Here is a 22,153-nt window from a genome sequence, read left to right as displayed (position 1 = left end):
AAAGCAATGCAGACATTATTTAGTGATTAGGCTACGGTGGCGATTGATTCCGTTTAAACTGTGTGACACAGTTGGCCGAGCTCCCTGGGAATGAGCCCTCTCAATCAGGAGGATATGAAGTAAATTAGAGCAAGACCTAGATCAGGACACTTGATTCAGGATTCACGGATGTTTATTTGTCATAGGCTATGCAGCCTTTCAGATTCTATTTTTGCCAAGTACCAGTAGGTCTGCACCTACAAGGAATTTGCCTAGGTCTGTTGGTGATCGTTCCACGGGCTGGCCACTAATGCAGTAATTGGCTTAAAGCAATACATAGCGTTTTCTCTGGTTTTCTCAGAACTGCGCCCCCACAGGCTCTGTGAGTAAGTGCACTGCCGTATTGTCGTAAAGTTATCAGATTGTCTTTTTCTTTTTCTGGCTTCCTCCGTGATGTTATGCTTTGGTTTTCACACCTCTGCCATGATATCATTGAGCTAAAAAACGCATGATCTCCATAGACGCCATGATAGACGCCGGAATAGTTAGTTACTACTGTGTTGTTTAAGCACAACGTTGCGCATGCAAGCAAGGTAATACATGTCAATGTATTATCTTTTTGAGTAGACTGTTTGGACGATTCAACTTACTTTTAGTAAATCTAATTGGAGAATTAGCACCAGACATGTTTGTAAAGGTCGCAATGTATTGCTTTAACATGATCACTGACTTGCTGGGTCTTCCTAACAGGACTCACTCAGTGTAGCCTCATAGGCTTAAAACTATATTCTGCCATGTCTACAATAACAAATGTTCAAGAATGCCCCCACCGCCTCCCCATTCCAGGGAATCTCATCCTGCTGTTAAAAATGACCTTAGGCTCGTCAGGTCCACATGGACATTAATTAGTCTAATCTCTTTCAACAAAGAGAACTCTTGCACTCAGGACTTCCCCCAGCCGACTTCAAACCTTCACTGGGCATTCAAAGTCAAGAAGACTCCCATTATAATTGGGAGAAACAACTTGACTTCAGGATGCTGAGCAGTTCTCCTGATGGGAGGGAACACAGTGACATGTCAACGAGCTTCTTCAAACGTGCCACGCTCACTGTACAGCCACTGAAGATGTGTGACAAAGGTTCCGTCTCAGCCCAATTCAATTTCCTGATTCTATTTACTTGTCTTTTTTGTGGGGGACGATCAAGGCACTGCGAACCCTGTCAGACCTCCGATGTAGACGAGAAACATTAATCTGGGAGTGAGGAGAGCAGAACAGTAGGAGACAAAGCGCTGGAGCTATTAAGGCTGCGAGGGAGGCCAAATGTGCATTCCGACACAAATGACTAGGCTGGGAGTACGCAGGTTGCCTGCACTGGAACTTCTGGCAGACAATCATTAGCGTCTCCTCTTTGATTGATATGGTACATTTCCGATGGCAGGTGCACAACTACCCTCAACACCACAGTCCCTGGTGATTAATCTCGCATTAAGATGCACCTGGAGAAACAGACTCACTGAATACTGGCGGGTTCGCTTTGAAGTGTATCTAATGTTGCCATTTTGGGGGGTATGCCCTGGGCGTGAGCCGGCACTTTCTAGTTTTGTATCGATCAATTCAAATGATCAGATTGATTGTGGCGCTTGATGAATTGAAAGGGAATGGCATCAATGTGATTGATAGATGAATAATTTAGCCCAGCATTACAAAGTAGAACTGTAGGGCTACAGTATGGAGCCAAGTCCAAACAAACAACATCTTCAATAATTCATCAGACATCTCTCACCTAGGCTGACGAAAGAGATACTGCAGGACTCAATAAGCACTGATGGATTACCGCGATTACAAACAATCTGTTACTGTATCTCCAGGTCCAACCATAAAGACCAGCACCAGGCCCGGCAAGGTCAGTTGTTGGGGAAAGTTGACCTCTGAGAATTTTTCAGATGAAAGTGTTCCAGAGTTTGAATGGATTTCTACATTTCACAGTTGAAATGGAGTGAGATAGGGGGTTGCTTCTTGCACCAAGAGCAGCAACCAAGGGACTGTACTGTGAAGAGAGCTCTGTTAATTGGTGAAGCAGTATGTTCATTTCACGGAGTCTAAGGCAATTTAGGGTTGCAGTCCTATTAGGTTTAGCTGGAAGGGCCTACAGTTCAGTGGTGAGACATATTCTTTAATTTAGTTATTGCTTTTAGCTATGAGAAGTAAAAGCGGCAGAAATGTCAGTCTGCCAGAGGCCTTTCATTAAAACAGAATAAGATTTTGTCATCTAAGGTTGATTTGCAATGTTATTCACTAGGAAAGATAGAATGTCGAAAAACTCTTTTCTTCATTCCACAGGTGTTGGAAAATAAAGGATGACAGGTTGTGAAGAGAGAAAAAAAAGATTTCTGTTTGGAAGTGTTCAGTTCATTTGACCTTTGGAGTGTACTGTTCCCTGTTTACATGACTGTATGAAACAGAGGCTATTTTTACTTAACAATAAAACCAGTATTTGTCTAAATGCTTAATGACTGGCCATCAACACAAAGAGGCAGAGTAGGTTAACAACAGAGACAAATAATCTTTTTAAATTTAAAATCATCACTATATTAAATATCAATAAGGAGCTTTCAGCTAAAGAATAAACTCCACCGGACCTCCATTTTCCTCATCAAACACAACTGTCACCTGAATGTGTCTTCTAAATTCATGACTGGGGGGGAGCGCTTCTGTTGGATGTATAGTAATACCAGAAAACAAGGTGCTCTTTGGAAAGAGGTAAACAGCTAGACCAAAGAGAGAGGAGCTAAAGCGCTCTTGTTCTGGGAAAAAGTGAAAAAGCCTTTATTGTCACGGGCTAATGCTTACATGTTGTGGCCTGCTCAGGCCTTCATCAGGGCATCTGACATGGTGGAACAAACATTCCTTGAGTAGACGAAGAGAGGAAGTGACCTCATGGAGTCAAGTGTTCTCCCTAGTGGACAACATGGGCTCAACAAGGATATATATATACAAGTGTGACAAGAGAAAAACTATACAACAGATGCAAAGCATACAAAACTTCCATGGCATAAAAAATTCACAGGAATGGAGAATAATCTAATTCTTCATTTAATCCAGGAAACACTATAGCATTAAGTTTAAAAATCCAAAAGTTTTCTCTTTGGAGGAGCAATTTCAGCCTGTCACCTCCTCTGTGAGAACTGGGAATCACTTCTATGACCATTGCTTTGAGAGAACTGGAGCTGCTATGGCCAGCCTGTTGATAATGCTTGGCCATGGGGTACTGGTCATTGGCAGTTTGGATGGCATAAACATGCTCTGAAAACCTGTCCCTCAGTCTGTGCTTTGTGCGACCCACATAAAAGCAGCCACACCCACACTACAACCTGTAAACAACATATGTGGTGTTGCAGTTTGAAAATGATTTTAGCTTATATCTAAGACCACCCATGTCAGTAAAATCCTTGGTTTTTACCATGTACTGACAATAATTGCAATGTCCACACTGGTAATGGCCTATAGGGTGTGGGTCGGCATGAGACAGATGGAGGCTAAGGAAGTGCATCACGCAAGGCAGGGTCTCTTTTTATGATGCTCCAGTTCTTTCTTATTATGTCATTGATGCGTGCTGCCTCGGGAATGTATTGGGTGACGAAATAGACCTGTTTGGACTTTTGTGTCCTGCGATGGTGTGAGGAGGCTGGCTCTCTCCAGAGCTTTGGCTTTGATGAGGGATTGAACAAGAAGGCTGGGTTGGTATCCCCGTTGTTGAAACCTCTGATACATCTCACTGGCCTTTTCCTCAAAATCCATGCGCCGCAGTCTTTGGAGCTGTCCAAACAGGATGTTTCTGATGAAGCTGGAGGGGTGAAAGCTGTCCGCTCTAAGGATGGTGTTGCGGTCTGTGCTCTTTCTATAGATTGTGGTATGAAGTGACCCATTGTCAGTTTTGAGAATTTTCAAATCAAGGAAGTTAATTTCTGGTAGACTGTAATCAATACTCAATCTGAGATTCTCATTGAGGGAGTTGACATACGTGTGGAACAGTAACAGTTCTTCTTCTGACCCTAAAAAGAACAGTAAAATTACATCAATGTATCTGCCATACGGTACCATTTAATCTGATCATGAAAGGGGTTTGCAGAGCTGAGTAGGAAGTTCTCTTCCCACAGTCCCAGATAAAGATTGTCATAATTGGGGGCGATGCAAGCACCCATGGCGGTGCCTTTCTGTTGCCGGTAGAGTTTGTCCTGAAAGAGGAAAACATTGTTGTTTAAAGTCCACTCTGTCAGGTGGACCAGGAAATCAGTAGGGGGCATCATTTCCTCTGGCCTACTCTGAAGATAGTATTTCAGAGCCCCCAACCCCTTGCGGTGGACAATATTGTTATACAAGGATTCAACATATTTTACTTATTGAGTGTGTGGGTAGTGTCTTGGAGAAAGGAGGGTAGGTTGGATACAAAAGGCTTGGTGTGGTAGTCAACATACTTGGATACTGGCTCTGAAATGGTATCATTGTTACTGATAGTGGGCCTTCCTGGGGGGTTGGTGGCATCCTTATGGACCTTGGGCAGCATGTAAAAAACAGCCAACCTAGGAAAGGCTGGTAGAAGGTAGTCACATTCCTGTTTAGAGATCCACCATCTTCCATAGCATGATCAACAATGGCTCTCAACTCACATTTCATATTTTCCAATGGGTTGGAGGATAAAGAGTAGTATTCTGTGTTGTTGAGTTGTCTGTAGGCCTCCAGCTCATTTTTTTTTTTTATCTCCCCCATACTACAACAGCACCTCCTTTATCATCACTGCGAACAATCAAATGTTCATTATGAGACAACCATTTAATGGCATCATTCTCTTGTCTAGTTAGATTGCTCGTCTGAGATGTGTTCCTGTTATTGAACATCTTGTCTACATCATGGGACACTTTCTTAGTAAAGGCATTGAGACATGCATTGTTGGTCATAGGATGAAATGTAGACTTTGGTCTGAACAATGGTGTGGGAGTTGAACTACTCTCATTAGATGCTGACCTTTCGACAATGTTGTAAGGATTCTGCTTGTACCACACCTTTAAGTGCAAGTTTCTAAATAATTTGAATAAATCAACTTTAGTTTGAAACTGATTAGCACTGTAGGTGGGAGCAAATGACAAACCTTTTGACAAAGCTGTGATGCATTATTTGGAGAGGGGTGTATCTGAGAGGTTCATGACCGTGTCGGATTCTGGGAGCTGGAGTGCGTCTGTGAGCGCGACTGGGAGCGCAGATGATAGGCTGCTCTTCTTCCTCCTCCTCCTCTGCGTTTTCCTCCTCTTTCCCTGCTCTGTATGGCATGTCTAAAAGATCAGCTGAATCGTTTGTCTGGCGATTGAAGGAGTCCTCATCATCACTGCTGGGCAAGACACTGACCTAGCACGGGTGTGTTTGGGGCGGGACCCTGATGCTGTGTGGCTGTGTGTCCAGGAATAGACAGATCTGCCTCCCTTGTAGTCCTCAGTGTCCCTGTGAAACTTATCCAATTTCTTGGATTCCAATTTCTTCTGTTAAAGGAAAATGCTCGTTTTTGACAACCTGGACCTTATTTACGACATATTATAAGACGTTTGACTCACCGAGATCACTTTGGTGTAGTTCGGAGGCATGTAGAGGAAATTTAAAATCCAGCGCGAGCCAGTATATCCATGTAATGGCGGTGGTCGGGGCACTTAGAATGCATTTTCTAAAAATCTATTTTCTGCCGCGAAACGGTTGTTTTCATCAATCTGTCTTGATGAATCGCTAGTTGTGCTTACATAGAGAGCATAGGCCTGTTGTGGTATTACACATGCCTCTGTAATATGATCTTTAGAAACGTCTTTAGACACGAAATAGCTTCCTCACTTGCTCTAGCACGCATGCGCACAGCGTGCTGGAGCATTAGTGCTGGAGCAAGTGAGGAAGCTATTTCGTTTCGAAAGACGTTTCGAAAGATCATGGCATGTGAAAACCACAACAGGCCTATGCTCTATGTAAGCACAACTAGCTCGTTTTTTTTTTGTTTTTGTATTACCAAAGTTGAAGTTGTGAAGAACCCACTTACTATAACAGACAACAGTTTTAGGTTCACGAAATACGTATAATAAGTCTGCAAACTAAGCTCGTTTTTAGCTGATTTCGAGTCGGGTTTGGGGGCGGGCAGATCGATTAGCATGATTTGTTTTCATTGGCTATTGCTTCCGGGTTCTCTGCCCCCCACCCTTCCCCAACACGCCGGCTTTGTTTACATTCAGTCCCAAGTTTAACCATGGATGCTACAGCTTTTGCTAAAAAGAAGACGGGGATGGCATCCAGGACATGGAAAGAGTTTTAAGAGCAGCTAAAGTTGTTCCTAAACTAGCCAGCGAGGCAGCTAATATCTAGCTAGGTAGCTATATTATAGAGAGAAACAGAAAGAGAGAGCATGAGAGGTATGGTAGTCTGACTTTGTTTTTTGTTTTGGTTACAGGATGGCCTGTGAGGATTTGCAGCTCTCCCTTGGCCCCTCCATACCAGCCAGCAAGAAGATCACTATGCACTACAGCTTTGATTTTGCACAACAGGTGAGAATACGTTAATCCTATCATGCATTAGCTAGTCTATTTAATCAACACATTCTGGTACTATTTTATCTATATGGAGTGCCAGTACTGTGGGCAATAGTTTAATGTACTTTCTTCCTTCTATCCAAGAGAGGGATCTTGTTTCTGTCTGTTGGTTCAGCCCTGACCCTATAGCCTTAACTCTGTGTGTCTGTTTCTACCTGTGTCAGTAAGACTACTGTGCGGGGAGTCGGGGGGGGGGGGGGGTACCTACAAATGTACTGCAAGACCACTGAGTTTAGTTATCATTCACTTGAATGATGAATGGAATGAATGAATGAATCATCACTGAACTTGATTTCACAGAATGGGGGGAAGTCACTGGTGTTATGAACTTCCACAACCGTTCACATGATCGTCGTGGAAAGAGAATAAACACAGTATCATTTTTGTCTTCCTGCTGGGAAGTATGAGGAAACATGTTTTCCTGCTGCAAACGGCAGGCTCTATCTGTTTTGTGCTCTGTGTTTTTCTACATACCTAGCCATAATGGTTAGCTAGCGTAACACTAGTATTTGCATGTTTATATCGCTTTCAGGCTGGAGCATTGCATGAGTCAGAAGAACAAGCCATGAACAAGCCAGACACTATGAAGACCACATATGAGGCGAGGACATAGCAGGCACACTTCCACTGACGGGAGCAGAGCAGCAGCAGCACGTGACTGATTGTTCCACACTGTCCTGAAAGTCCTCAGCCCAGTCAAAGCTGAAAAGGAAGAAAAAAAATAAACTACTACTGATATACATTCATAAACAGATGACAAGAACCCCCCACCCCTGTCATTAAGAACCTCTGAAGCAACTGCACCATGAATAAAGCCAGGCTGGATATAACAAACACAATCAACAAGTTAGTTCTTTTCAATATATAGGCCAGTATGTCTTTCCGGGGACCTTTATTTTGAAACAACCGCCAAACCGGAAGTCCGTCCGCTAGCTACCTAACAGTTAGCTCGCTAGCTGTTATTCAATGATAAATGACGTCAAGCACTGACCAGACTGATGATTCAGATGATCAGAATGATTATATTGCTTATGTTTTAGCTTGCTAACTAAATAATATGAACTAGCTACCGGCAGTAGCGAGCAAAATCTCTGTATCCAGAGATTCGAGCTAGCCTGTTCGACGTGAAGTCACGTTAGCCAAAAGCTAGCTTGTAGCTAGCCACTTAGCTAGCTAGCTGGCTGGTGAACTTTGCCTAGCCAAAACCGTAACATGCAAGGTAACATAACACACCTAGACTAGATACAAAGCCCAAAACGGACAATAATAAAGGCATTTCTATGGAAATGAGTCATGTCGAGGTCCGATTGGTTATTAGACAGTTAACTCAGGCGGTGGCTTGTTCTTCTGACTCATGCAATGCTCCAGCCTGAAAGCGATATCATCATCATCATCATCATCTTCATCCGCTTATCCAGGGTCGGGTCGCGGAGGCAGCAGCTCCAGCAGGGGGCCCCAGACATCCCTTTCCCTAGCAGCATCAACCAGCTCTGCCTGGGGAATCTTTAGCCGCTCACAGGCCAGTGCGGAGATGTAGTCCCGCCACCTAGTCCTGGGTCTACCCCGCGGCCTCCTCCCAGCCGGACACGCCTGGAACACCTCCCTAGGGAGGCGCCCAGGAGGCATCCTCACTAGATGCCCGAACCACCTCAACTGGCTCCTTTCGACGCAAAGGAGCAGCGGCTCTACTCCGAGTCTCTCCCGGATGACTGAACTTCTCACCCGATCTCTCAGGGAGACCCCAGCCACCCTCCGGAGAAAACTCATTTCGGCCGCTTGTATCCGTGATCTCGTTCTTTCGGTCATGACCCATCCTTCATGACCATAGGTGAGGGTGGGGACGAAGATAGACCGGTAGATCGAGAGCTTTGCCTTTTGGCTCAGCTCTCTTTTCGTCACAACAGTGCGGTAAAGCGACTGCAGAACCGCACCAGCTGCTCCGATTCTCCGGCCAAACTCCCTCTCCATGGTTCCCTCACTCGTGAACAAGACCCCCAGATACTTGAACTCCTTCACTTGGGGTAAGGACTCATTTCCTACTCGGAGCGGACAGGCCACCGGTTTCCTGCTGAGAACCATGGCCTCAGATTTAGAAGTGCTTATTCTCATCCCAGCCGCTTCACACTCAGTTGCAAACCTATCCAGAGAGTGCTGGAGGTCGCAGGCAGCTGATGCCATCAGGACCACATCATCTGCAAAAAGCAGTGACGTGATCCCCAGCTCACCGAACTGCAAACCCACCTCCCCCCGGCTTCGCCTCGATATCCTGTCCATGAAAATCACAAACAGGATTGGTGACAAAGCGCAGCCCTGGCGGAGGCCAACACCCACCGGAAAGGAAGACGACTTACTGCCGAGGACCCGGACACAGCTCTCGCTCTGGGTGTACAGGGATTGGATGGCCCTAAGTAGGGACCCCCTCACCCCATACTCCCGCATAACCCTCCACAAGACCTCTCGGGGGACCCGGTCGTAAGCCTTCTCCAAGTCCACAAAACACATGTAGACAGGTTGGGCAAACTCCCAAGCCCCCTCCAAGATCCTTGCGAGAGTGAAGAGCTGGTCGGTAGTTCCACGACCAGGACGAAATCCGCATTGTTCCTCTTCGATCTGAGGTTCGACTATCGGCCGGACCCTCCTTTCCAGCACCTTGGAGTAAACTTTCCCTGGGAGGCAGAGTAATGTGATGCCTCTATAATTTGCACACACCCTCTGGTCCCCTTTTTTGAATATTGGGACCACCACCCCAGTCTGCCACTCCTTCGGCACTGACCCAGACTTCCACGCAATGTTACAGAGGCGTGTCAACCAAGACAGCCCCTCTACACCCAGCGCCTTCAGCATTTCTGGACGGATCTCATCAGTCCCTGGGGCTCTGCCACTGTGGAGTTGTTTGACTACCTCAGTGACCTCCTCCAAGGACATTGACGACCCCCCATCATCTTCCGGCTCTGCCTCGATCGTAGAGGGTGGATTAGTCGGGTTCAGGAGTTCCTCAAAGTGCTCCTTCCAACGCTCAACAACCTCCTCAGTTGAGGTCAGCAGTGTCCCCTCCTTGCTGTATACAGCTTGGATGGTCCCCCGCTTTCCCTTCCTGAGGTGTCTGATGGTCTTCCAGAAACACTTTGGTGCCAACCGAAAGTCCTTCTCCATGGTTTCTCCGAACTCCTCCCACACCCGCTGCTTTGCCTTGGTCACGGCCGAAGCCGCAGCCCTCCGGGCCAGTCGATACCCTGCAACTGTTTCTGGGGTCTCCCGGGCTAACATAACCCGGAAGGCCTCCTTCTTCAGTCGGACGGCTTCCCTCACCACCGCTGTCCACCACGGTGTCCGAGGGTTACCGCCCCTTGAGGTACCTATGGCCCTCAGGCCACAGCTCCCAGCCGCAGCTTCAGCAATGGAGGCTTTGAACACCGACCACTCATGCTCGATGTCCCCAATCTCCACAGGGATGCCTGAGAAGCTCCGCCGGAGGTGGCAATTGAAATCTCTCCGGACAGGCTCTTCCTCCAGACGTTCCCAGTTCACCCTCACTACACGCTTGGGTTTTCCAGGTCTGTCCAGAAGTTTCCCCCGCCATCGAAACCAGCTCACCACCAGATGGTGATCAGTGGACAGCTCTGCCCCTCTCTTTACCCGAGTGTCCAAAACGCATGGCCTCAGATCAGATGATACGATAACGAAATCGATCATCGACCTTCGGCCTAAGGTGTTCTGATGCCAGGTGTACTTGTGGGCATCCTTGTGTTCGAACATGGTGTTTGTTATGGACAAACCGTGACTAGCACAGAAGTCCAACAACAAAACACCACTCGGGTTCAGATCGTGGTGGCCATGCCTCCCAATCACGCCCCTCCAAGTTTCTCCATCATTGCCTACGTGTGCATTGAAGTCCCCCAGTAGGACACTGGAGTCCCCTGCAGGAGCCCCCAAAAGGACTCCACTCAGGGTCTGCAGGAAGGCTGAGTACTCTGAACTGGTGTTCGGTGCATAAGCACAAACCACAGTCAGAGTCCCCCCCCCCACAGTCCTAAGGCGCAGGGAGGCGACCCTCTCGTCCACTGGGGTGAACTCCAGCACAGAGGCGCTCAGCTGGGGGCTAGCTAGTATAGCCACACCTGCCTTACGCCTCATACCGTGAGCAACTCCGGAGAAGAACAGGGTCCAACCCCTATCCAGGAGTTTGGTTCCGGCGCCGGTGCTGTGCGTGGAGGTTAGCCCCACCAGGTGTAATTGGTATCGCTCCACCTCCCTCACAAGCTCCGGCTCCTTCCCCCCCAGCGAGGTCACGTTCCATGTCCCCAGAGCCAGCCTTTGCCGCCCGGGTCCGGTCCGTCGGTGTCCCCCGCCTTCACCACCACCTAGTTGGCAGCGCACCCGACCCCGACAATTCCTCCCGCGGGTGGTGGGTCCACGGGACGATGGAGGAGGAGATGGTGCTTCCACGTTGCTTATTCGGGCTGGGCCCGGCCGGGCTCCGTGGTAAGCCCGGCCACCAGGCGCTCGCATGCGGGCCCTCCGTCTGGGCCTGGCTCCAGACGAGGGCCCCGGGCTTCCTCCGGGCCGGGTCTCTCTTCCTTTAGGTTGTTTTGTCATCAGGGTTTTTGCCTGTAACCCCAGGTAGGGGGGTTTTTGCGAGATCTCGCAATAGTTTTTGCGAGATCTCGCAAAAACTATTGAGAGATCTCGCAAAACCTTTTGCGAGATCTCGCAAAACTTACTCATCAACATTTACCCATCAACTTTGAAATGTAGCCTACTTCCAGGTGTAGGCTACTTCCAGGTCAGAGCAGGGACCACTGACAGTGTTTAACTATGGTTAAGCACAACATTTACCCCTCAATAATTCAGAGAGGGATCTTGTTTCTGTCTGTTGGTTCAGCCCTGACCCTATAGCCTTAACTCTCTGTGTCTGTTTCTACCTGTGTCAGTAAGACTACCTATTTTGGTTGTGCATTTTCTCAATTTGCTGTATCATCATCATCATGTGTTATGTGTAAAATTAGTCTATTTTGATGTGGTTGCTTCCGTGTTAAAGTAAGCCCACTTCTCGTAATTGCAGTAGGCCTAACTGTATTGTGTCCTTATTACTCAATTATTATCTTTCTGTAGTAGGCTATGGTTATTGTGCGCTGGTTAGCCTACACCAGACCAGGGCGTGTGTAGCAATCACCATCACCCAGGGTTACTGGACGGGCGCAGAGACAAGGGGAGGTAGACTGAGAGAAGGGGAGGGAGACCCAAAAGAGAAAGACAGGGAGAGAACGATATAGGGAGAGAGGGGGAGGGAGACAGAGAGAGAGAGGGAGGGAGAGATAGGGAGGGGGAGGGAGACAGGCAGAGAAGGAGACAGGGGGAGGGAGACAGGGAGAGGAGACCGGGGGAGAGAGAAAAGGAGACAGGGGAAGGGTGACCGGGAGGGAGACAGGGAGGCAGGGGAGGGAGATAGGGAGACTTAAGTATATATTTTTCAACCATGTTTTTTTCTTTTTTCTCCACCATAATTTTTTTTCCCCCATGTTTTTTTTTTTTTTCCCATGTCACTTTAGGGGCTCCGTAGATTCCTTCTATATAATTTTTTTTTGTTTTTAATGTGTAGCCTAGGCTACAGGCTTCTGAGATGAACAAAACAGCCACAATGTAGCCTGTTTATAGCGAGCGAGAGGGCAGTCTACCATAAAGTAGCCTAACCATAATGTTATATATCTAGACTACATGCATTGTGGTATTTCTTTATATAGCCCAGCCTGCCTATCAATTGTTTCTCAATAAACAGTTATGTCATCCTCTGAGTCTGAATAAGTAGGCTAATAGACCGGCATCTCTAAATGCCTTCCCAATCAATGAGACGTGGTTGTAAAAATGATGTTTTATTGATGAAAAGGGTAAAACTGAAAAACATGGAAAGAGTCATCCGTTCAAATAGGCATCAAAAGATAAAGTAGGCCCATTTAAAATGACCAACTACATCTTCAAATCCCTTCTAATCTTGGCCTTTGATAGGTTTTTTTCCCGCCCTACTGCCAATTATATCCAGACATTAACTATCTTGCATACAGAGCACAAACAATGAAACAAATAGATTTCCTCCCTGTCTGTCTGTGGCATTCGCTACCAGCAAACACTGAAAATACAGGTCCTCAATTTATTTAGATTAGACTAGCCTATCCAAGTGGACCACTCCAATGAATGTTGAACGTAGCCTACTTTTATTCTTTAGGTTTTACAGAATCGGCCTACAATGTCCACACATGCATGCGCCATCTGACTAGCTCGCCACTCGCCAGCGAACCTGGACTAGACTATTGTAACCCCCCCCCCCCCCCCCTACAAATTATTTTATATTCAAATAAACTGGATGAACCGGTTTCCTAGCCCTGGATCGTGGGGAGGGGGGTAGCCTACGTTAGCGGGTGCTTTGCCATGACCGGCCAATCCACAGGTGTTGGATTGAATTCGCTAGTTTGATTGATAGATGGATGGATTTAACGTCCAAAGTATTGTGCAAGTATTGTATAGGCCCATGTGTAAGATGAATGGTTGTAACCATGAACTCAGCCAGAGGTAGGCCCTACTGTAGATTATCAGCATATCACCAGTCTCAATTGATGCTTTCCTATAGGCTACGTGTTGCCATTCATTTAAACCACCATCTCATCTAGACTACTTCTGTTGCTGCATTTTTACATTCATGCTTTCATGATTTTAGAGCGCAATCAACATTTTCCAGGATTCCAATAAGTCCATCCATTCATCCAACTTTGTGCTGAGCGCAGCATATACGTTATGGCTGGTAGCCTAGGCTACTGTCAAGGATCACGACTGATGCACTCCCTTAACACGTCTCGCAACTCCCCAGACCATCAAGAGAATTTCAATATGAAAGACCTTAAGTGGGGTATTCCAGGAGGTAGCCTAATGTAGCAAGTCGTCGGTCTTCATGACGCACTGTTATGCTTGTTTGCTGTGTAGATCCAGTCATAGAAGCGGGCATCTCATCCGGTGATTTGAAACAGCTGGTCAGTTCACAATAATTCCCCAAATGACCAGAAAAAGTAGCTAGATTTGTCGCTAGTCGCTTTTCATGAAATAAGTCGCCAGGGGGATCTGGAAAGTTGCTAAATCTAGCGACAAAGTCGCTAAGTTGGCATCACTGATTGTGTTCTTACAGTGTACTACCCCAGCACCAAATTTAGTTAAACAGATAGGTCACTGTTTTGTGTATGTTGATGATGTGTAAATGTATGCAAATTAGACATGATAATGCAAACTAAAGATGTGCAGTCAGTGCAGAGAAGTGAGAGGGTGAGTGGAATTGATCAAAAAGGTCAACACACAGTGATCAATACAAAGACCAAGACATTTCTTTATGAAAATGAAAACTATTTGCATGCTGGTGTCAACTCTAAACTATTCAACTCTCTCTCTCCCTGACACATACTCACACTCAAAGAAAGGTAACCTACCTTTGATGAAAGAGATTTACCCTATCTCTCTGTGGGTTTCCTCTTTCAAAGTCCCCTTGTGTATTTCTACTATCCTTTCATGGCAGGTTGATTTTTCCAGGCATTGTCAGACTTGTTTAAACGTAATATGAAGAGGAAAGCAGCAAAGAGACCAAGTTGAGGACAGAGTCCTTCCCCTGAAAGGTATATTTGCCATGAAATGGTGTGCAATGAACTATGGCCTATCGTTTGTGTTTTCAGACGCCAGTCTCTTCTTTTAACCAAATGGTGAGAGTTGTCCCTGGGGACACAAATTTTTGCCGCTCACCTTTTCTGCCGGCCCAGAATAACTGTACCCAGGTGCATTTGAGTAGACTAAATGTGCTCACTTCAGTGTCTTAAGCCTGCCACTGCATCGCTCTCCACAGTGTTAAAAATGCATGGCCATTGTTTGTGGCAGGCAGAGATTTTACCCGTAGTTATGTATACTGCAACTACACATGTTGAGTAGCCTTAACTTCACATGTCCTGCAACATGCCCAGAGAAGGGATAAAGTACAGTGGCGGCTGGTGAAAAAAATTGTAGGTGGGGCTGAAAGTTTGGAAACCAAACCCCTGTAGGGGGCTCTGGGGGCATCCTCCCCAAAATATTTTTTTTGTGATTTTCACATGTAAATCAATCATTCTGGTGCATTCTGAGAAAATAACAAAGGCAAAATGTAACATTTCCCTGTATACATTTCCCTATTTACAAAGACAAATGGGATGGGAGAACTGAATTTTAACTTGATTTAATTGAAAAAGCACATTTGCAACTGTTATGTTGAATGTTATTGAACAAGCTTTTTGACTAGAATGACTATGAATAACAACATAATGAAGAGTAGAATCCTCCACGTACATTGTCTTACGTTCTTAAAGCGCCGCAACCTGCTTTGCTGTCCGCTACCGGTGGTGAGGGTGAAGCTGCGGTTTCGGACAAGCTCCATGATCATGCTGACCTTGTGCCTGTCCAGCAGCAGGCGGAGCAGCTTGCAGGTGAGGCCGCGGTGCCATACAGTGTCGTAGGCAGCCATCAGGTCTATAAAGACGGCTCCGGCCTTCTTTTTAGCCGAGAAGCTGTCCTCGATGTCTAAAGTCATCAAAGTGACTTTATCTACGGTCAATCTCCCATGTCGGAACCCGGCCTACTCCTGTGGGAGCAGCGGGTCGATGATTGGTTCGATGCGGGCCTAGATGAGACGCTCGAGGATCTTGAAGGGGATACATAACAGAGAGATGGGGCGGTAACTCTTGGGGTCCACTTCAGGCTTGTTCGGCTTAGGGATCGCGACAACTAGGGCTCTTCTCCAGATTTTGGGGATCTTGAGTTGGCGCAAGCACAAAGAGAGGAACGCTCTTAACCAGGACTCAAAAGCAGGCGTGGCATGGAGTATAAGCTCTGGGCAGATGGAATCAGGCCCTGGAGCTTTCCCGGGCAGCAGCGAACTCCTCTGGTGTGAATTCGCCAGAGATGTTACCGCTGCTAGTAATTGTGACCTTCCAGAGGTCAGACACTTATTTTGCCACAAGATGTGATGATTCGCGGTCTTTGCCCTCATATGTCCCACTTTTCACAAATTGTGATGTGATTTTGTTTGCAGAGATGGGGCAGTGACGGTGGCCATCACCAACAGGCGGACCGCTGTCCGGATCCGGACCCAGAAGCCATCCAATCCGGACCACGTCTTATAACCCAATAAATTTATTCTAATTTCTCCCTTTTGACGGAGCGTAGGCAACTAGTTTGAGCCTGCGCAGCCTTTGTAGTATTTTACAGCATTTGTTAACTATCTCACGCGTCGCTAGCCAATCAAATCTGTGTGTTCATTGCCTGATGTCACCGAGTCTACATGTGACAGCCTCACTATCGTTAACGTTACTGTAATAGAGTGATTCCTTGCTAATATTAGTTGGAGTTGGATACTGCATGACCGGAGAAACGTAACGACAAACGAAGAGAGAAGTGAGATAATATAAGACAAAAGTAACGTCAGCCTATACATGCCATGCTCTAAAATAGGAGAAATAGATGTTGAAAATAGGGTGTTCCATCAAGTGCACCGAGTTGTTTAATACATTCATTCTCCCCGCAGGTAGCTCTAAACCTGTTTGTCTCATATGTTCCGAGAAATATAGCCAAATAAATGTAGCCTTTATTTGATTTTAAAGTAAGTTGGGGACCATACAACTGAAGTCAACAATATTTTAACTTCCATGAGTATTTCACAGTAACATACCTGCTGCTATACAACAATTTGATAGGAATTTGCAAGGAAACAAATCTGCGTTGAGGGCATAAAAAAACGCTTGCATCACTACCGGACCCTGGCTTGAGGCCATTTTGTCAAACTGGACCTCTTAGAACTTTACTTGATTACCCCTGGTCTAAACCTACCAGTGAGGTTGTTATGGATGCTCCATGCCTTGCGGCTGGAGTGTGAGAAGTCGATGGAGTTAATGGCCTCCTCCCAGTGCTCTTGTCTCCTTCGGCTGAGTCAAATCTGTCTGGGGGGGCCTGGAGGAAGGAACAGTAGAGGCTCTCACACTCCGCAACCCAACACGGTTTGTAGCTTTTGCGACGTTTGCGTGATTTTGTTGCCGCTTTCACCAGTATGCCTCACAGTTCCCGGTACGCCCCATCCACGTTGTTGGTGCCTCAATTCATACCTAAAGTTTAATCTCGAATTATGTTTGTCTACATTTTCAGTGTAGTGAGAGATTGTCTTTGAAAAAGACTGCAGCCCCTTGCATCAATACAATTTTATTGGTGGTATTCCTTGAATATTCCATACATTCTCCTACGTAACGGGCATTTCTACTGTATCCCTGAGAGCACACTCATAGTGCAGTTCATAAAAGTCAGAGGGAATGAATACTGATTATCACAAGGAAAAACAAATCCTCTGTACTTAATGTAGCTCTTAACCACACTTCCTGGTGTGGTGTATTGAAGTCAGTGAGAGGGCTATGAGAGGAACAAGGACTGATGTTGGATCCCTAAAATAGGTCCTCTCCCCAAACAGAATTGGTTTGTTGATTGAACAAGCTCTTGGTGAAGGTGAAGCTCTTGCTGCTAGTGGGCCAAGATTCAGTTACGTTTGTCACACTGGATTTCTGTCTTTGTGGAAATTAGGCTGAATTTCTGGCGATGCCAAAAGCTCTCCTGAACAGGCTACAATCAAACAAGAGACACACTTTCATATAATAAATTATAACTTAATAGAATTGTCAGTAATGCCATGTGGTTATGCAGCCATTATTTCATTGGAATGAGGGACTAGCTCACAAGCCTGGCTTCATCATCCTGATCATGTGAGCTTGTTTGGCAAAGCCTAGTCTCAACTCCACACTGATGAGAGTTCTTTCGCTGATACACTACGTAAGCTATGCTAACTATGTTACTGCATGCTGCAGATCTCTCTATGGGCCAGGGACACTTCATGCAAAAATCTGGTGCTCAAATCCTGGTAATTCATTAGCTTTGCAGGAATCCCGGCGAAACCAATCAGTAACGACTTTCGCGATCAGGCGTTACCACCCATAGATATTCCCTGCCCATCTAACCTGGGCTAGCGTCTCTCAATTGCTGCTACGACCTGTCACTCTTTCAATTTTGAACTGTCGACACGCCCTCAGAATACTATCTTGAGCAGCGAAGTGGCACAGACTTTATTATGTAGTACAGTATGCAGAGCCCAATCAGAGAGAGACTAGGCCAGGGGGGGCCAACCCGCGGCTCGCGAGCCGCATGCGGCTCTTTGCCCGTCAATGTGCGGCTCCTCCATCCATTTATTTAAAAAAAAAAGTTGGCTTGGCTTGAAGTTGGCTTCATCCTTTCATTAAAAAAATTAATTAATTAATTCCATAAGAACGTTTCTCTCTCTCTCTCTCTCTAGTTTCGCTGTGCATTTCTTTCAGTCTATTTTAGTTTATTGCAGATTTGTCATAAAATCATATGATTCGTTTCGCTAGGTCGCGAGGAAGTCGCGTGAGAACCACTTCAACCAATAATATAGGTAGCAAATCACCTTGGTAACAAAATAATTGTAAACAAAATAATTTACTTTGCGTGGGTCATTCTCTTTTACGACAAAAGCTAACGTAGCCTAGGCTACTGTACACAACCAAATAATGTCTGGAAACAAATGCGCAGCGAAAAGAAAATATGAAGACGAACACAGGACATTTTTTACCCGAGTGGGAGAGTCATTTTTTCTTCATAGAACGTAATGGTAAGCCATTCTGTCTGATATGCCAGACATCATTGGGACATTTCAAAGCCTCAAATCTCCAGACCAGTCTAGTCCAGCCCAACCCAGCCCAGTCCAACCTAACCCAGCCCAGCCTAACCCAGCCCAGTCCAGCCTAACCCAGCCCAGTTCAGTCCAGCCTAACCCAGCCCAGCCCAGTCCAGTCCAGTCCAGCCTAACCCAGTCCAGTCCAGCCTAACCCTGCCCAGTCCAGCCTAACCCAGCCCAGTCCAGCCCAGCCTAACCCAACCCAGTCCAAAATATATTATGTCAGAAAATATCTTGTTGTATGTATTAATTTTAAATAAATTAACTTTAAATGTATATTTAATGGACAATAATGTTTTTCTTCTTATTTTAGACTGGGGTGCCTTGGGATTTTAAGTACTTATGAAGGGTGCGGTTGAGAAACGCTGGTATATATGGTGTGGCTCTGGGTGGTACCACAGTCATTTTTGTGGCTCTTAGTCTCTGACTGGTTGGCCACCCCTGGACTAGGCGAAGCCAGGGTAGTAGCTCACAGTGATGTCACTGATGAAATTCAAATTTGAGTTTTCTGGTCCATAATCAGTTAAATAGTGACACACTACAGACAACATAATGGAAAAAGATGCTGTGGTAGGGTCCGCTCAGTGCTAGGCCAGGATGCACACTGCATGCACATACGATTTGCGCCCAAAAGTGTTTCCTGGCTTTGGAATCAGAATTAATCTGGCACTGCAATTCTCAAGGAAAACCTGTTTTCAAGCAGTTGGCTGTCAAAGAAAATATGGTTTATTTCCCTCGAAAATCACTTGAGCCCACTCAACTATCAGTGGAGTGTGTCGGACAGCCCAAGCCTGGGTTGTTCACCTTGAGAGGCGATTGGCATTTAAGATAACTGATAATATTATGGACCAGAGCTTTCCTTTTACCCAGATTTCCTTTTGTCTAATTAGCTTGGTCACCATATCAGCGCCAGTCCTTATCAACCCTGAGGCCTTGTGTTTTCTTTCTACCTTTTTTTGTGAGTAATGTAAGACAGCTTGCCCTGAGTACACACAGTCTGACAGAGCCTGTGGTGTATAAGCTATTTATGGTAGAACTAAAAAAATGTTTGCAGTCAAAGCTTTGCATGGTATGGCTTGCCAAATGTCTATATGAATGTGAGAAAAAAAGGTAGACTTCTGTTCAGTTTGCTGCATACAAAAATCCTCTTTTTGGGTATGATTTTATCAAACAATGGACTCATAATTGATGATGAAAACAATTTGCTTTGATCCCAGAGCCCAGATTAAACAGAAAAATCTAAAGATCTCACATCATAGGACTTATCCATCATTATTCTATAAATTCAATTCTATAATTCAAACAAACACGGATTTACAATTACATAGTTACACGTTTACTCTAATGCACTCTACCCAAGCTGTTTACTGTACAATGTCCCATTCAAACAGTCTACGTAGAGCCAGTTCTACCAGGCATAACCACTTATGAAGTTTCCTCAGTGCACATGATATATCAAATCAACCATATTCTAATGCACGTGATCCACAGAGACGGCACAGAGCCTGTGGAATGTTTCAGAATGCATCACTTATCTCCTGTGTCTGTGCAGTCCTGGGTACTCAGATTAGTGCAGTCCTGGAACACTGTCATGCACACCCCCTCGGTTATGATTTTATTGTAAAATAATATGTCGTTGAAAAAGGCTAAAACATGTTATATCAACTAAAATGTAGGGGAAAGAAGCTGTTCATTCCTTCAAAGAACAAAACATCATCAAAGAAAGCTTCAAGTAAATATTGCAATGTACAGTTATGTGGTGCAAGGATCAATTATTCAAAGCACACATTTTCCTCAGGATTACAGAGCTGGAAGGTTTTTAGCACACAGACTTGTCTATTACACTGTCTGAATTTCAATTCCTTCATTACCTATTCAGGTGCAGAGTGAAAGGAGGTCTAGGTATTTGAATAACTGCTGAGAAAACTCAAGACGCAGTACGCACCAGTAAGTCACACATTCCCACTTATAAACAATAAATATAAAGAGTATCGATGAAAGGATGTGAGAAACCCTCTAATGTGTTTCTTAGAGACCTACTATTTGTATGTCAAGGCACAACACAGTCAGAATAAGTGTTTACTGGCTTTCTTTCATGAATATTAAACTTTGATTGTATAGATAGGTAATGCAGATACACCACCCAGTCCACCAAACTGACAGATCCTAAAATAAATGGAATTGTGCAGGGGCATACTCAATAACTCAATCTTAATCCCATATGATACATTGTTTTGCACACATGAAACAAGGACTGACTATTTTCTTTGTAGCAACCTGACTGGTGTTAACTGCACAGTTGCCACTGTGCATGTTACTGCAAAGCTATAGATACTATTTCAACCAATTGCAGTGTCTTTGAAGCCAATCTAATTTAGCCAGTCTTAACATTTGCTTTGATCATGAACAAATGGCTCTCCCTCCCTTTGCAGTATGGCGACATGTGCCAATTTGTCCCCATTTTTCAAAATGGAAAAGCTGGAGACTGAGTGTCACCTCACATAGTTTTTGTGAAACATGGAGGTTTCAGATGGACTCTGCAAATGGTATGTGAGGAGTTTGACACTTCTGTACATCTGAATTGATTGGATGGCTACAAGTAACAGCAGCAGGCAGCAGGCCCACCTTTGATAGGCTGTGCAACCTTTGCCAGATACATATCCAATCCCATTAGACGTCTAAGACTTGTATCTGGGTAAGCCAATCATGACCTCACACAAATGGGTTAGTGCTTTACTAGCAGGTTTGCACCTCAGTCTCTCATCCTGAGAGCAGTGTTCTCCTGGGATTCTTGCTGCGAGTCCACGCTCACGGAGTGTACTGTGGCTGTAAGATCATGTCCACTGGGAGTGCTTCCACAGTCTGCATGGACTGTGCACTTGTCAAGTCACAGCTATTCCCGGCTCCACTGACTGATTGAACACCCGTTCCTATAGGCTGTACCTCTCATGACTTTACCCTCTTGGGTGACGATGATATTTTAGGGTGCTGTTAACCGAGTGTGTCCCTTGTACTGTCCCATAGTTTGTTTTTTTCACTGAGCATGCACATTCTGTAGCCCTAACCCTAACGAAAAGACATGACAGGACAATATGCAGTACAACCAATGAGCAGAACACCAATCAAGAGAGGGATGTGATAATTTTAAGGAATTGGGGATTTAGGTTGTCATTTTTGTTGAGCAAGTACGGGATAACAGGATTACATCTCAGATTAGCGCTTTCCTTACTCACATTATCTGAAGTAGGTCTTGTACAAAACATCCACATGTTAATGCTGATTTACTATTTGTAGATCATTACATGGTTGATGTCTCCTTACACACTTCACGCATTAACATAAACAATAACACATGTACTGGCATCCATGCTGACAGATGTTCTACCTGGTGTGTACTCACACACAAACAAAAATCTTTAGAGCTGCAATGCCTGCCAAACAGTGGTGATCAATATATTTCACGAAAGGCATATGTATATATGTCCTACTTACAAAACACAATCTGTTCCTGCAGGTCTGTCATGGTTTCCTTGTGTTTTGATTATGTGTGATCTGGCAGTGGGGACATGGATGTCCGGACTAAATCAGTGAAGATACTCAAAAGTAATTTCAACATGTATTTTTTTTTTTTTTTTTTACATTTCTGATTTTATCCCATTTATCCCATTATTTTATTCCATTTCTACCCAATTTGGTAGCCAAATTGTCCAATTGTCCCTTGTTGCAGGGGCGTCCGTTGCACCAACCCCGCAGTCTGCAATCCAGAAGAGAGAG

The sequence above is a fragment of the Borostomias antarcticus genome, assembly GCF_949987555.1.
Source record: "Borostomias antarcticus genome assembly, chromosome: 14".
In the NCBI taxonomy this organism is placed as follows: domain Eukaryota; kingdom Metazoa; phylum Chordata; class Actinopteri; order Stomiiformes; family Stomiidae; genus Borostomias; species Borostomias antarcticus.
This window is presented reverse-complemented; position numbering follows the sequence as displayed.